The 13,987-nt window shown below is 32.3% G+C and overlaps 1 long non-coding RNA gene across 1 annotated transcript; it reads right to left on the reverse strand.

The window, feature by feature from the left end:
- Positions 1-7,767: 7,767 nt before the first annotated feature.
- Positions 7,768-8,911, reverse strand: LOC105790985 (uncharacterized). The gene is made up of 2 exons (XR_001132710.2): positions 8,583-8,911; positions 7,768-8,261 (listed from the first exon to the last, which is right to left on the reverse strand). It is a non-coding gene; the product is annotated as an uncharacterized LOC105790985 (long non-coding RNA).
- Between the last annotated feature and the right edge of the window lie 5,076 nt (positions 8,912-13,987).

Raw genomic sequence — 13,987 nt, forward strand, 5'->3', positions numbered from 1 at the left:
AATATAGACTTCATAATACTTAATTAAAACATAATAATCCGAAGTCCAAGTTGATTCTCCGAATGCCAAGTCCGGGCCTAATTTTGAGGTTTACCTAAAATGTTAAACACTATTGGGGGTGAGCTTATGAAAAGCTCAATGTGAGTCAAATAATTATTAAAATGGACAAAAACATAAATATTGAATATAGTGAAACATATTAACACTAATAGAAGAGCACAAAATCGTCATTGGAATTTCATATCATTACATAGCCATTATCAAATTGATGTCAAATGGTGTATGAGCATGAGACATCATTCATTCGAGTAACAATCATTAATATCAATACCATTCAATGCAACAAAATACAACACATATCATAAATCAATAACATTCAAATATGTCATGAGCGTGATGCAATGCAAAAAGGATCCTACCCATACCATTCACTACACACCACGAGCTCCCCAGAACCCGTCTGCCAAACTCTAAAACATTCTGAGCATAGCTTGATGTGGTAAAACCACAGAATAATCAATAATGCAGAAAATCTGTCAGATATGAAATAGTGCGATATAATCGCCAATAACATATAATATGCGATAAAATAGTCAATCCCCTCGGTACTCCAGGTGCAGTGCACTAACTACGAATAATGCGGACTTAATATGCCGCAGGTACTCCACGGAACTCCTTCGTCAACCACAAAATCCCAACCTAATGCATATGCAATATGTCAAACAATCTCATACATAATCATATCTCAATACTTTTCACATTCATTTGAGATACTGAGCATGTCCTCAATAATCACATACTTTCAGTAAATGGAAACAGTGTTTCAATCTTTCCAATTACAATTGTGTTGGTATCAATCAATATCGTTCAATTTCACATACTTTACGGATTTTCATTGTGCATAAACAACACCCTTTTCAGTACATAATGTAACAAATATCTCATTCATTTAAATCATACATAAGCTTAATATCTCAACACATTATATCATTCAGTCAAACATTCTCATACCTCATAACTTAAATATGCAATTACAAACTCAATCAAACATCCATACAATCAAACTAGAAATTTGCCCAACATGTTAATCTTTTAAGGCTCAAAACATACCTGGTTTGGCTACTCACAAAATCAAAATTTTGGCTATTAAGAAAATATATTCAGAAAGCTAATTTATCATATATAACATGATGTTTAACATTTTGAAACAATTTTATGAGTTTAGGACCCACACCTTATTTTTCACTTCCTCCCAGCACACTAGCGAATCTTCCAATTTTCCTTATAAATCCTTAAACGAACCTAAACCAAATTTCAGTATAAATTCAATCAATTTACCATTAAACCAGCCCCAAAAAACCCAATTATGAGTTCAAACTAATCATTGAAATTATAACTATTTTGAGAATCCAAACTAGTTAGATTCCTTATTCCGTATCGATGCAAACCGCACGTACAATCGTTCTTCACATTTATGGATGATTTGGGGCATTTGGGTCAGCACCTAATTCAATAATATATTGGAAAAATAGTAGCTAATTAATGAATAAAATTCTTCATTTAATCAATTCATAACCTTTACCCAAAAACTATGTCGAAATAACAAACTAGTTACCCTTAATTGCACTTACGCTTCGCGATTTATGGAAACCGAATGCCCAATCGATCATGAACATTTCTCCCTAATTGAAATGGTTTTAAAAGATGATTAGGAGGTTTCAAGAACTCAAATTAATGCTGGAAAAATATAGGCAAGAATCAAGAAAAAAAATAGCCCCTTTTTTTGCCCATAGATGAACGCACCACCAATCGCGGTGGCCAAAATTGGGGCTAAATTTTAAAATAGTTTGAGATCTCATTAAATTCTAGAAAAATACATTTGAAATCATTTAAACTACACCAAATTCAAGATCTAGAAATTTATGTTTTTAATGGACAAGATTATTTAAGATATTGAAGAGAGAAGAAACATTACCCAAGTTAGTCGAGAGAAACGTCAATGACACTTTCTTGGAAATGTTGGGGATCAATCTTGGAGTTCAAGATTTCAGATTTGGGGTTGATTTTAATGAGGAAAAATGACAGCAATATGGTGGAGAATATGTTAATAAATCTTGTGGCAAAAAGAAAAAGAAAAAAAAAAGAAAGAGATGGTAAAAAAAAAAAGAAAGAGATGGTAAAACTAGGTGTAGGCGACGACAACAATGGAGGAAAGGAAAAAAAATAACATCAAAGAGAAGGAGAGGAGGAGAGGAACGGCTAGGGAAATGAGGAGGAGGATTAAAGGCAGATTATTAGTAAATAATTAATATTTATACCAAGGTTAACTAGGCTTGGATGGCCCATACATTAAAACAAAGGGTTTTTGTCAAAAAAATTAAATCATTTGCATAAGAATGGAATTGAAGTTAAGACCTTAAGGATAAATTCACTAATGTTTAACCATCAAACCAATAACTCATTCTTTATATAATTTTGAAATATTTATTTTAAAAAATAAGACATGTCACAAACTAGGGTTTAAGAAAAAAATTGCAAAATAATAAAAATGATGCGAGAAAAGGGATTTGAAATTGGGTTTCAAGAAACATTACACTAACACTTAACCAACAAACCAATACCTCATTTATTTCCTAAAAATGCATAGATAATTTAAAAAATTAAGGCATGATCACTCTCTCTTGGTTCACAAACTCGATTCTCCCCTCCTTTTTGAAATTTGTCCTCGAAATTTTCTTAGTTACAAAATCTTTTACCCCTTTTCCTTCAAACCGGGCCACCAAGCTTTCACTGCACAACTCTGATTCTAACACAATTCCAGATAATGTGTCTCCTTAAATTCCCAACATATATCTTACAGATCTAACTACCGAAACTTTACTAACAAATTCCTTTATCCGAATTCCCAATTTTAACAAAAACTCAACTGGATCACGCTTACCACAATATCTACAAATCGGAACCCTAGTTGATGTAACATTTCCTCCAACAATAACTACTACAACCTTTCGTTCAAGTCTAGATCCTCTGGCCCACTTTAAAGGTCACAGATTTGGTCCAATGGAAACAGACTCTCTCCTTTTTTGAACTTTATTCTTTTCCTTTCTTTTGCAGTCCAAGCATTTAGTATCTTCCTCCATAGTAGTCCTTTTAACCATAATCTTGACAACCTTTTCTAAAACTCCTAATATCGCTTGGGATAGACAATGCATCATCCCCAGCCTCTTGGTTTTCGCCTTCAGAAGTAGGCGCAATCACGATGCCAGTCTTTTTACAGTTAGGCACAATTCCTTGAAAAGCAAATGACTCAAATTGGGTAGCTCGGCGTTGAGCACCATGGTTCCTCTTTCTACAGTTGTTAATTATGTATCCTATGGTCTTCAATTTGATCTACAGTTTCAGGACAAATGATCACTAGCTAACTTCAGTCAATTTTTAGTTTCCTATCTTATAGTTTCAAAGAAAAATTAAATACTAACTATTTAAGTTCTACGTCTACAGTAATACATCTCAAGTGTTTACCTATAACTTAACAGCATCTTTTCTATGGAAACTGACATCAGAGTCTCGGACCTAATTTTCTTTGTAGAATATCATTTTCAAAATTCTCTGGGGCTTGTTTTTCCCAAATTCCCCTTTTTCAAGTATGCATCCATGCAAACTTACATAACTAGATTTAAAAACTCAGTCCGAGGTTTTGAACCAAGGCTCTGATACCACTAAATGTAACCTCCCAAACCTGACCTAGACGTTATAGATAGATTGAGAAGGCTACATTAGCCACCGAAAAGGCTAAGCTAACTTGCGCTACTGTTTAAGACTTTAAATAAACTCATTTTAAAGAAAATCATAGTTGTACTTTGAGTTAGCTTAAAAGCATCCATTCATTAGGTCGTGTATGCTTAGGATTTATTTTATTGTTGACAGTGTTGTTTTAGAAAAATCGTTTGCTTGTCGCTCTTCTTTAAAAACAAACTCGAACTTAAACTAATGCAGTGGACAAACCTTTTTTCAAGACATTTTCAAAAATTAGTTCCCTTATAAATTTTTTTTCAAAAACAGTTCCTTTGCAATGTAGTGGAAACTATGAAACAGTATCAAATTTTACTTAAGCCCGATATTATGCATTATTCGATTATTATGCTTGAGTAATTCATGCATACAAAAATCCCCAAAAGAAAAGTTACCAAGCCACAAACCAGAAATAACTAAAAATTACAAGTCAAAACCAATAAAGACTTAATAATACTTAATTAAAAAATAATAATACGAAGTCGAAGTTGATTCTCCGAATGCCGAGTACGGTCCTAATTTTGAGGTTTACTTGGAAAGTTGAACAATATTGGAGGGTGAGCTTATGAAAAGCTCAATGTGAGTCGAATAATTATTAAAATGGACAAAAACATAAATATTGAATACAGTGAAACATATTAGCATTAAGAGAAGAATACAAAACCATCATTGGAATTTCATATCATTACAAAGCGATTATCACGTTGATGTCAAATGGTGTATGAGCATGAGACATCATTCATTCGAGTAACAATCATTAATTTCGATACCATTCAATACAACACATATCATAAATCAATAACATTCAAATATGTCATAAGCGTGATGCAATTCAAAAAGGTTCCTACCAATACCATCCGCTACACACCACAAGTTCCCAGAACCTGTCTGCCAAAATCCAAAAGATTATGAGTATAGCTCGATGTGGTAAAACCACAGAATAATCAATAATCCAGAAAATCTGTCAAATATCAAATAGTGTGATACAATCGCCAATAACATATAATAAGCGATAAAATCACCAATCCCCTTGGTACTCCAGGTGCAATGCACTAAATACGAATAATGCAGACTTAATATGCCGCAGGTACTCCACGGAACTCCTCTGTCAACCACAAAATCTCAACCTAATGCATATGCAATATGTCAACCAATCTCATACAAAATCATATCTCAATACTTTTCACATTGATTTGATAAGCTCAGGATGTCCTCAATAATCACATACTTTTAGTAAATGGAAATAGTGTTCCAATATTTCAAATTACCATTGTGTTGGTATCAATCAATATCATTCAATTTCACATACTTTACGGATTTTCATTGTGCATAAACAGCACCCTTTTCAGTACATATTGTAACAAATATCTCATTCATTTAAATCATACATAAGCTTAATATCTCAACACATTATATCATTCAGTCAAACATTCTCATACCTCATAAATCAAATACGCAATTACAAACTCAATCAAACATCCATACTATCAAACTAGAAATTTTGCAACATGTCAATCTTTTAAGGCTCGAAACATACCTGGTTCGGCCACTCACAAAATCAATAATTTGACTGTTAAAAAAATCCAATTAGCAAGCTAATTTATGATATATAACATTATGTTTAACATTTTCAAACAATTTTATGAGTTTCGGACTCACATGTTATTTTTCGTTTCCTCGTAATACACTAGCGAATCTTCCAATTTTTCTTAATAATTCGTTAAACGAACCTAAACCAAAATTCAATATAAATTCAATCAATTTACCATTAAACCAGCCCCCAAACACCCACTTATGAGTTCAAACCAATCTTTGAAATTATAACTATTTTATGAATCCAAACTAGTTAGATTCCATACACTGTCTCGTTGCAAACCGTACATACAATCGTTCTTCACTTTTACGGATGATTCGGGGCATTTGGGTCAGCACCTAATTCATTAATATACTAGAAAATAAGTATCTAATTAATGATTAAATTCCTTCATTTAATCAATTCATAACCTTTACCCAACAACTATGTCGAAATAACAAACTAGTTACCCTTAATTGCACTTACGCTTCGCAATTTATGGATTCCGAACGCCCAATTGATCAATATAATTTTTCCATAAATGAAATGGGTTGAAAAGATGATTAGGAGGGTTCAAGAACTCAAATTAATTCTGGGAAAATATAGGCAAGAACCAAGAAACAAAACAACCCCTTTTCTTGCCCATTGGTGCATACACCATCAATCGCGGTGGCCAAAATTGGGGCTTATTTTTAAAACAGTTTGAGATCTCATTAAATTCTGGAAAAATACCTTTAAGTCATTTAAAATACCCCAAATTCGAGATCTAGAAATTTAGGTTTTTAATGGACAAGATTAATTAAGAAATTGAAGAGAGAAGAGACCTTACTCAAGCTAGTTGAGAGAAATGGCAATGGCACTTTCTTGGCAATGTTGGGGTTCGATCTTGGAGTTCAAGATTTCAGATTTGGGGTTGATTTAATGAGGAAAAATGGCAGCAATATGGTGGAGAATATGTTAACAAATCTTGTGGCAAAAAGAAAAAGAAAAAGAAAGAAAGAGATGGTAAAACTAGGTGTAGGCGATGACAACAATGGAGGAAAAGAAAAATATTAAGGCCACGTTTGGTTCACTGTAATGAAATAGAGCTGTAATTGAATAGAGCTGTAATGGAATATAACTGTAATAGTAATTCAATTGTTTGGTTGAATGGAATGGAATAGAACTGTAATAGTATTCTTGTGTTTGGTTGAATGGAATGATGTTGTAATAGTATAAGAAAAAAAAACTAAAATGACCAGAATACCCTTAGCAGAATTTTTTTTAGGTAGATGATTATTTTTATTATTATTAAATTTTAATAAGATTATCAATATAAATAATAAATACTTTAATCATATTTTCACATAATTATTATTAAATATAATTTAATAAAAATATATAATTTAATAAAATTCTTAATATAATTATTCTTATATAAATTTACTAAAATCATAATATATAATACTATAAAATAATATATAATCTACTTTATAATATATAATACTATAAAAACTTGAAATTCATTTCTTTATCAATCACCCTAAAAAGAAAAAAAAAAAAGAAAAAAAGAATGTGTTTTTGTGGATTTGATTAATTGATGATTTAATAATTATTTTTAAAAATACCTATTTGATTAATATAGTGTGTTAAATATCTTCCTTTTTATTAAAAATGATTTGTTTGTAGCATTTTACTTTTTTTTATTTCGTTTGTTGAGATAATTTTGTAGTGTTAATTATAATTTTAATCAAATAATATAAGTAATATAAAACATTGTTTAATTATAATTTTAATTAGACAATATAAGTAATATATAAGTGTACTACATGCGTATCATAAAAATCATTATTCTAAAAAAAATTGAAAATTTGACAACACATTCTGCTTCTTGCTAAAACATGGATCATACATTATCATAATTTAATGAAATTTGATTCTCTTATTTTGGTAATGGAGGCTTGGCCTCGTAACACGTAGTACATCTATAATTGTAATATGTCTTGTTGTACAGAGGACTTTTGCAGTTAAACTCTCACTACTCTTCCAATTCAAGCTAAGGCTGATAGGAGCAAATATCATCAAGTCCCATATACTCCTTTCTTTCAATCCGTTTGATCATCTTAGCAATGCCTATCCCACCTGTTTTATTGCCATTTTATTTTTCATAATTTAAAGCACCTAAGCCATTTCAATAATAATAATGACAGCATTAAAGAAAAAGGCAGTTCTATTGCAAGAATGTGAGAGTTGGGAAAAGATATACCTAGTGAGATCGTACTACCAAATATCATTCCAGAAAATGCTACAAACGTTTAATAAAGTAACACACATTTGTAAGCATGAATTTGAAGACCTAATAAATTATGGGGCAAACCAGAAAATGCCATATTCATCCCACCATTGAAACTCAAAGGCATAAATTCAGAAAACCCTTTCCTCAATGTATCACAAACACCATGTTTCTCAACATTGACTTGATCAAAACGTTGAATCCCATTGGATTCAAGAGAGAAATCTCTAAAACTAGAACCCAAATTCTCTTGATCATTGCTAATATACAGTTTACTAAAGTTTCTACAAAGATCAAGTTCACCAAACAAGTGTGGCTTAAAGTCCTCTAATAGTGGTAGTGGTGATCCATGGTCAGATAAAGATTGTCCATTGTGTGAAAACAAGCTTGAAGATGAACCATCTGATAGTAAAGAGAAACCGCTTACAGGGGAAACGCATGTACGATTATGTAACTTGATGATGGGTCATCATCATACATAAAACCATTACCATACATGCCATGTAATGACCCATTCACATGATTCTTCCTCTCATGTTGATGATGATGATGATTATGAGATGTTGCATGAGGGATCTTATCTAATAACATTTCAAACTCTTCATCATCCTTCATGTTCCCAATCTTAGAGTAGATTCCAACATCAAACACAAACAAACAAACACAACAACAAGAACAACCAGAACGAGAACGAGAACGAGAACAAAAGAAACAATCAAAACACAAACATTAGATTAAATCAAACAAAAAAGAAAAACTTAAAAAAACAATAAATACCCACAGATTACCACTTTTTGACATCTGGGTTTTGCTCAGATTTGGAGTAAAAGCAAAAGAAAAAATGTGTGGAAATCAAAATACCCTGAACTGAAAAGAAACATATTATTTCTACTAATTTAACAAAAAAATTAGAACAAAAGGAAATCAAAATGGGAGTAGAGTTACCTTAGGGACGACTGCTCACATCGAACCAATCCGATTGTTTCTCTTCTCAAGTTTCCACCTCATACGATTCGTGATTGAAGGCCTTGTTGAGGGTTGTTAGGGTTTGTCAAAGGGTTGGTCAGGATAGAAGCATGAAAAAGAGGGAGAAGGTTGGAAGGAAATGGGAAGAAGAATGAAAAAAAAAAGAAAAGATGCTTCAGACATGAGAAAGAAATGAGAAGGGTAAAGTTGAAACTCAGACCTGTAGGGAGAGTGCTTCAGACATGAGAATGAAAAAGAGAGAGAAGGGTAAAGTTGAAACTCAGACACGCTGAATGGGTATTCCGTGGGTAGAGAGCCGAATGGTAAACGACAATTTTGCCTTAAATAAGGCTGTATGGAATAGGGCTGCAATAGCCCATTACAGCCAACCAAACTATGGAACAGTGATGGGCCACCAAATTGGGGGGAATGCATTCCTATTCCCCCCAACCAAACATGTTGTAAAATCAAAGAGAATGAGAGGAGAGGAGGAGAGGAACGACTAAGGAAATGAGGAGGAGGATTAAAGGTTGATTATTAGTAAATAATTAATATTTATACCAAGGTTAACTAGGCTTGGATGGCCCACACATTAAAACAAGGGGTTTTTGTCAAAAAAATTAAATCATTTGCATGGGAATGGAATTGAAGTTAGGACCTCAAGGATAAATTCACTAATGTTTAACCATCAAACCAATAACTCATTCTTGATATAGTTTTGAAATATTTATTTTAAAAAATAAGACATGTCACAAACTAGGGTTTAAGGAAAAATTTGCAAAATAATAAAAATGATGCGAAAGAAAGGATTTGAACTTGGGTTTCAAGAAATGTTACACTAACACATAACCAAAAAACCAATACCTCATTTATTTACTAATAAGTGCATAGATAATTTAAAATTTTAAGGCATGATCACTCTATCTCGAGTCACAAACCCGATTCTACTAACCCCTTATTGTTGGGATTTTACATAGCGGATACTTCCTACGAGCAAACACATCCCACTAAAGAACACTATCCGCAATTAGAGACCCACATATGACAGACACAAGTCATGACTGGACTATTTATATATTGCATTACGGGCTATCCCTTTATGACCATTTCTCATACTTTTTACATTTCAAGTAATATACACACATTGTCTAACACAAGATACATTTTTTTAACAGTATACTCTCTTCCTTGTACTAGTTTCTGATCCTTGTTCTAAAGAACTAATATTCTTGTTTCTTCATATCGCTCTGTAGATTGAATAAACCAATCATAACCTTCGTAACCCCATTAGTCCTCCTTGTAATCAAACACAAGAGTGTTCCCCCAAAAGGTCAAGTATTCACCAGTCACGGTTTGCACCAAAGTGTCATACCAGAGGCAAAACATAATATATTGTATCTTCTTTTCATCATCATACATATCAACCCTCTGATACCTCCTTAACCATTCTGGATAAGGAGCTTGTGCACCAAGGAAGGAGTATTTATACCAATGCACATGCAAAAATCTTTGTCTATGATTTACTGACTTTAACAGTACATGCACCGACTCCTTACCACATCCTTTTGACGTAGTTACCAAAACAAAAGGTTAAGGTGACTTACCTGGCTAAATAGCAAGAAAGTTTAAACATATTATTACAAATAATAGACTCAAAGTAAGAAGGAACTCACTAGAAACCTTCACACAGAGCTTTCTACTCAACGGGTTCTTTCCCTTAGCATTGGGACCTTCTCTTGTATCTTTGGCTAAAAAAATTGAATGACTCTTTTAAATACAAGAACAACCAAGTTCAATCATAATATTAAGAACTAGTAAACATGTAGAGAGTTCCCAAAAGGAAGTTTTCTTCCTATCCGGTATTCAGATGGAAACCCTACTGAACAATTCTTCAGACTACTTCTTCCTATCTAGTAAAAATTAAAGAAGGATCTAAGAATTTACCGACAAACAACTTAAAGAAAGAAACTTCTACAAGATTAACAAGAAACTCTTTCATTAACGATAAAGAACATCTCTCAGTTTTTCTTCAATGATAATGAAGGTAAGCATAGAAGATGAAATGAAAATCTTCTCACCACTACTGGGTTGTCCTGTTTATAGCTAACTCTAGCCTAAGATCCCACTCAAGGTTAAGCTCTAATCAGTAATCATGCACAGATGCTTCCACTAATTAATCACATTTTACGAGGCTCTCTAGGTGTCTTGGTTATTGACACGTTACCTCCACTAGGATGCCAGATGACTTAAACGTGTCATAGTAACCACTATTTCTAATACACAAGTACATCTATAGTAGCACAAAACATGAATGGTGGACTTATTAGCGGGAGAGTCCGCTAAATAAGGATCTTACCAAAACAAGAAACTCGCCAAATGCAAAATAAGAACCCACAAACTTAGTGAAGCTCAAAAAAATACCTTGGTAGGAATTTTCTATGCTAACAGGTCTAAGTCTTGCAACATAGGTGATCTTACCAGAACAATCTTCCAAAACATACCAATTTTCCAAATAAGGGTGTGACACATGGGTTCGGTTTCCATTGGGTTTTCTCCCCACTCTAGTTATGGGTCTCCTTTAGCTTATATGTGTTTTGTTGACCAAGGTGATTTGAATATGGTGCAAGCAAACGTTGCTTTAGCTACAACTAACCCTAGTTTTGTCACTGACCCAGCGTGGTTTCTAGATAGTAGGGCCACGAATCACATGACAAGTGATCCTACCAAGTTCACTAGTTGTAGCCCATATAATGAAACAGTAAAGTAATAGTTGGTAATGGCAATAGTGTTTCTATCTCACACATTGGTGATTTTTCCTTATCTTCTGATTCTAAAGATTTGTCCACTAAAGATCTCTTCTATGTTCTTAAAATACACAAGAATCTATTGTCTATGTCAAAATTTGAAAAATATAACAAGGTGTATTTTTAATTTTAACCATCATATTACTATGTGAAGTATTTGAAATGTAACACCCTAAACCCGACCCAATCGTCGGGTTTGAGCTATAGTGTGTCACATTTGTTGCCAAAACAACTTTGATCAATTCACAATTAAACTAAACAATTCAATAGTTAAAAATAAAAAAAAACATGCATTCAATACGATATACAATCATTCTCGAGACTTACACGAGCTTGCGAAAGCTTTAAAACTAACCCGAGATTAAAATATGACTGAAATGTAAAATTTTCAAAATTCAAAATTGAAGTCGCAATGTGAGGGGGTTCCTTGTTGCGACGTGACATGCTGACTTGACAAATGGCATCCTCTCTATGGCGATGGGGATCACCGTCGCGTCATCCAATTCTCGCCACGATGACATTACTGTGGCATTGCGACGTCACCTCTGAACATGAAATTTTTCATTCAAAATTTTGCAATTCCAAATAGTTCAATACATCACCAGTTTTTATAATGTTTCTTACCATATGAACAGTATCTATAAGTCTATAATACTTTCCGATCCTACAATTATCATATTTTCATCCATCAAACTCATTCAATCACCAAAAACAATTTACCTTCTAATGCAACTCAAACTAGTTCAAACAACTAAGATATTTACCATACCAATTAAAATTCTTTTATATATATATATACCAAGCCTAACCATACACATAAGCTTCATTTCATACCAACCCCAACATACCAATTATCCTATTTAACCTAAAAAATAACTTATCCTTTACAAGTTATACCGCAATCATATACCATTCAAATACATATGCACATATACCTATATTCTATCACCATCTAGCAAACCAACTATTCATACTAATTTGAACACATTTATATATATAAGACTTATACACACCATATGACCATTTAATCCAAAAGTAAGCATCAGCATCCACTTCAATAATTACAAAACTATAAAATCAAGCAATTTGACTCAACTATCTAGGTACATGCCAAGTTAATAACAGAAAAGTAAACAAACAAACATTATTGAGTCTGAGAGTGTTGCTTGGATACTAAAGTCGATGGTCAGGAAACTTGTATTGAACCTAACTTGCGCATAGAGAATAAATTGTACACTGAGTAAAGCACTTAGTGGTAAATCTATGGTTCAAACAAATTAAATAAACTTATGCAACATGCATACATACAATTCCTAGCCTAATCTCATGACAAGTTTATAATCAAATTTACATAAAAACTCACTAGATATGCATACTAGTTTATCACTTTCACAACCATTTCGTAAACCATTTAATTCATTCCAAAATACCATATCTAGTTATATCCATGTTCATTTTTTTTCTTCATCTTCAACATACATATACACATATATCTCATTTATCATCTCATTCCATATCATAATTGAGCTTATAGGCTCATTACTACTAAATCAGCCCCTTGGGCTTATTTTCCATTCGTTTCACATATTGTATTTCCATTTAAAATATCATTTAGTCAATTCATTCTTTATAACCCTAGTAACCAGCACATCACAATTTCATGACTTATATAACATAATTTCATAGCAATTATCAAATATCAAGTAAATTCTAAATTTTGTATTTTATTCAATTCAGTCTCTGTATGGGATATCAATCTCAAACACGCCATATCATATCAAATAGCCGTCAACGACTTACCTCAACAATGTATAATGTGAAATGACATGAAAATGCAATAATTAAATAGGTCCCAATTCAAAGAAATAAAAACTAGAATTTTCGAGCTATTTGTCAATGACATTAGCTTTTCCCTTCCTTTTCGAGGAATCCGAATTGATGTTAGCTACAAATTAACCATAAACACATTACACAATCAATTTTCAACCAATTTGCATTCAATTATCAATTTATAAAAAAATTACATTTTATTCAATTTAGTCTCTAAAATCGAGACTAACATAACTTTCATTTGAAAACATCAATTTGAGTTCCAATTTAACTATTTTTATTAGGAATTCTTATTTCTCATTTCTACATCAATTTTACAATTTATTCGGTTTATTCCTATTATATGAAACTATCAATTAACTTTACAGTTTAGTCAATTTTCACCTCTAAGCTTAAATTCTATTAATTTAATATCTAAAACTTCAAGAAGTTAACAATGGTAACTTTTAAAAACTTTAAAAGTTTTACAAATTGGTACATAGGCTAAGCTAAATCGAGTTATTGGGACCTCAAAAACATAAAAATTACAAGAAAACGACTAAATTGTACTAACCAATTGAAGGTTTGAAACTTAGAACCCTTGGTTGATTCTATGGCTTCTTCTCTTAGCTAGAATCGGTGTTTGAAAAATGAGAAAGGTAATATCTCTCTCTTTCTTTCCATTACCATGTTTTATGATATAAATTTTATATATAAAGTTTATTTTAATTTGTTTAATAGGCATATAATGCTTACCGTCCACTATCATGT

Source organism: Gossypium raimondii, chromosome 8 (genome assembly GCF_025698545.1).
Source record: "Gossypium raimondii isolate GPD5lz chromosome 8, ASM2569854v1, whole genome shotgun sequence".
NCBI classification, from domain to species: Eukaryota; Viridiplantae; Streptophyta; class Magnoliopsida; order Malvales; family Malvaceae; genus Gossypium; species Gossypium raimondii.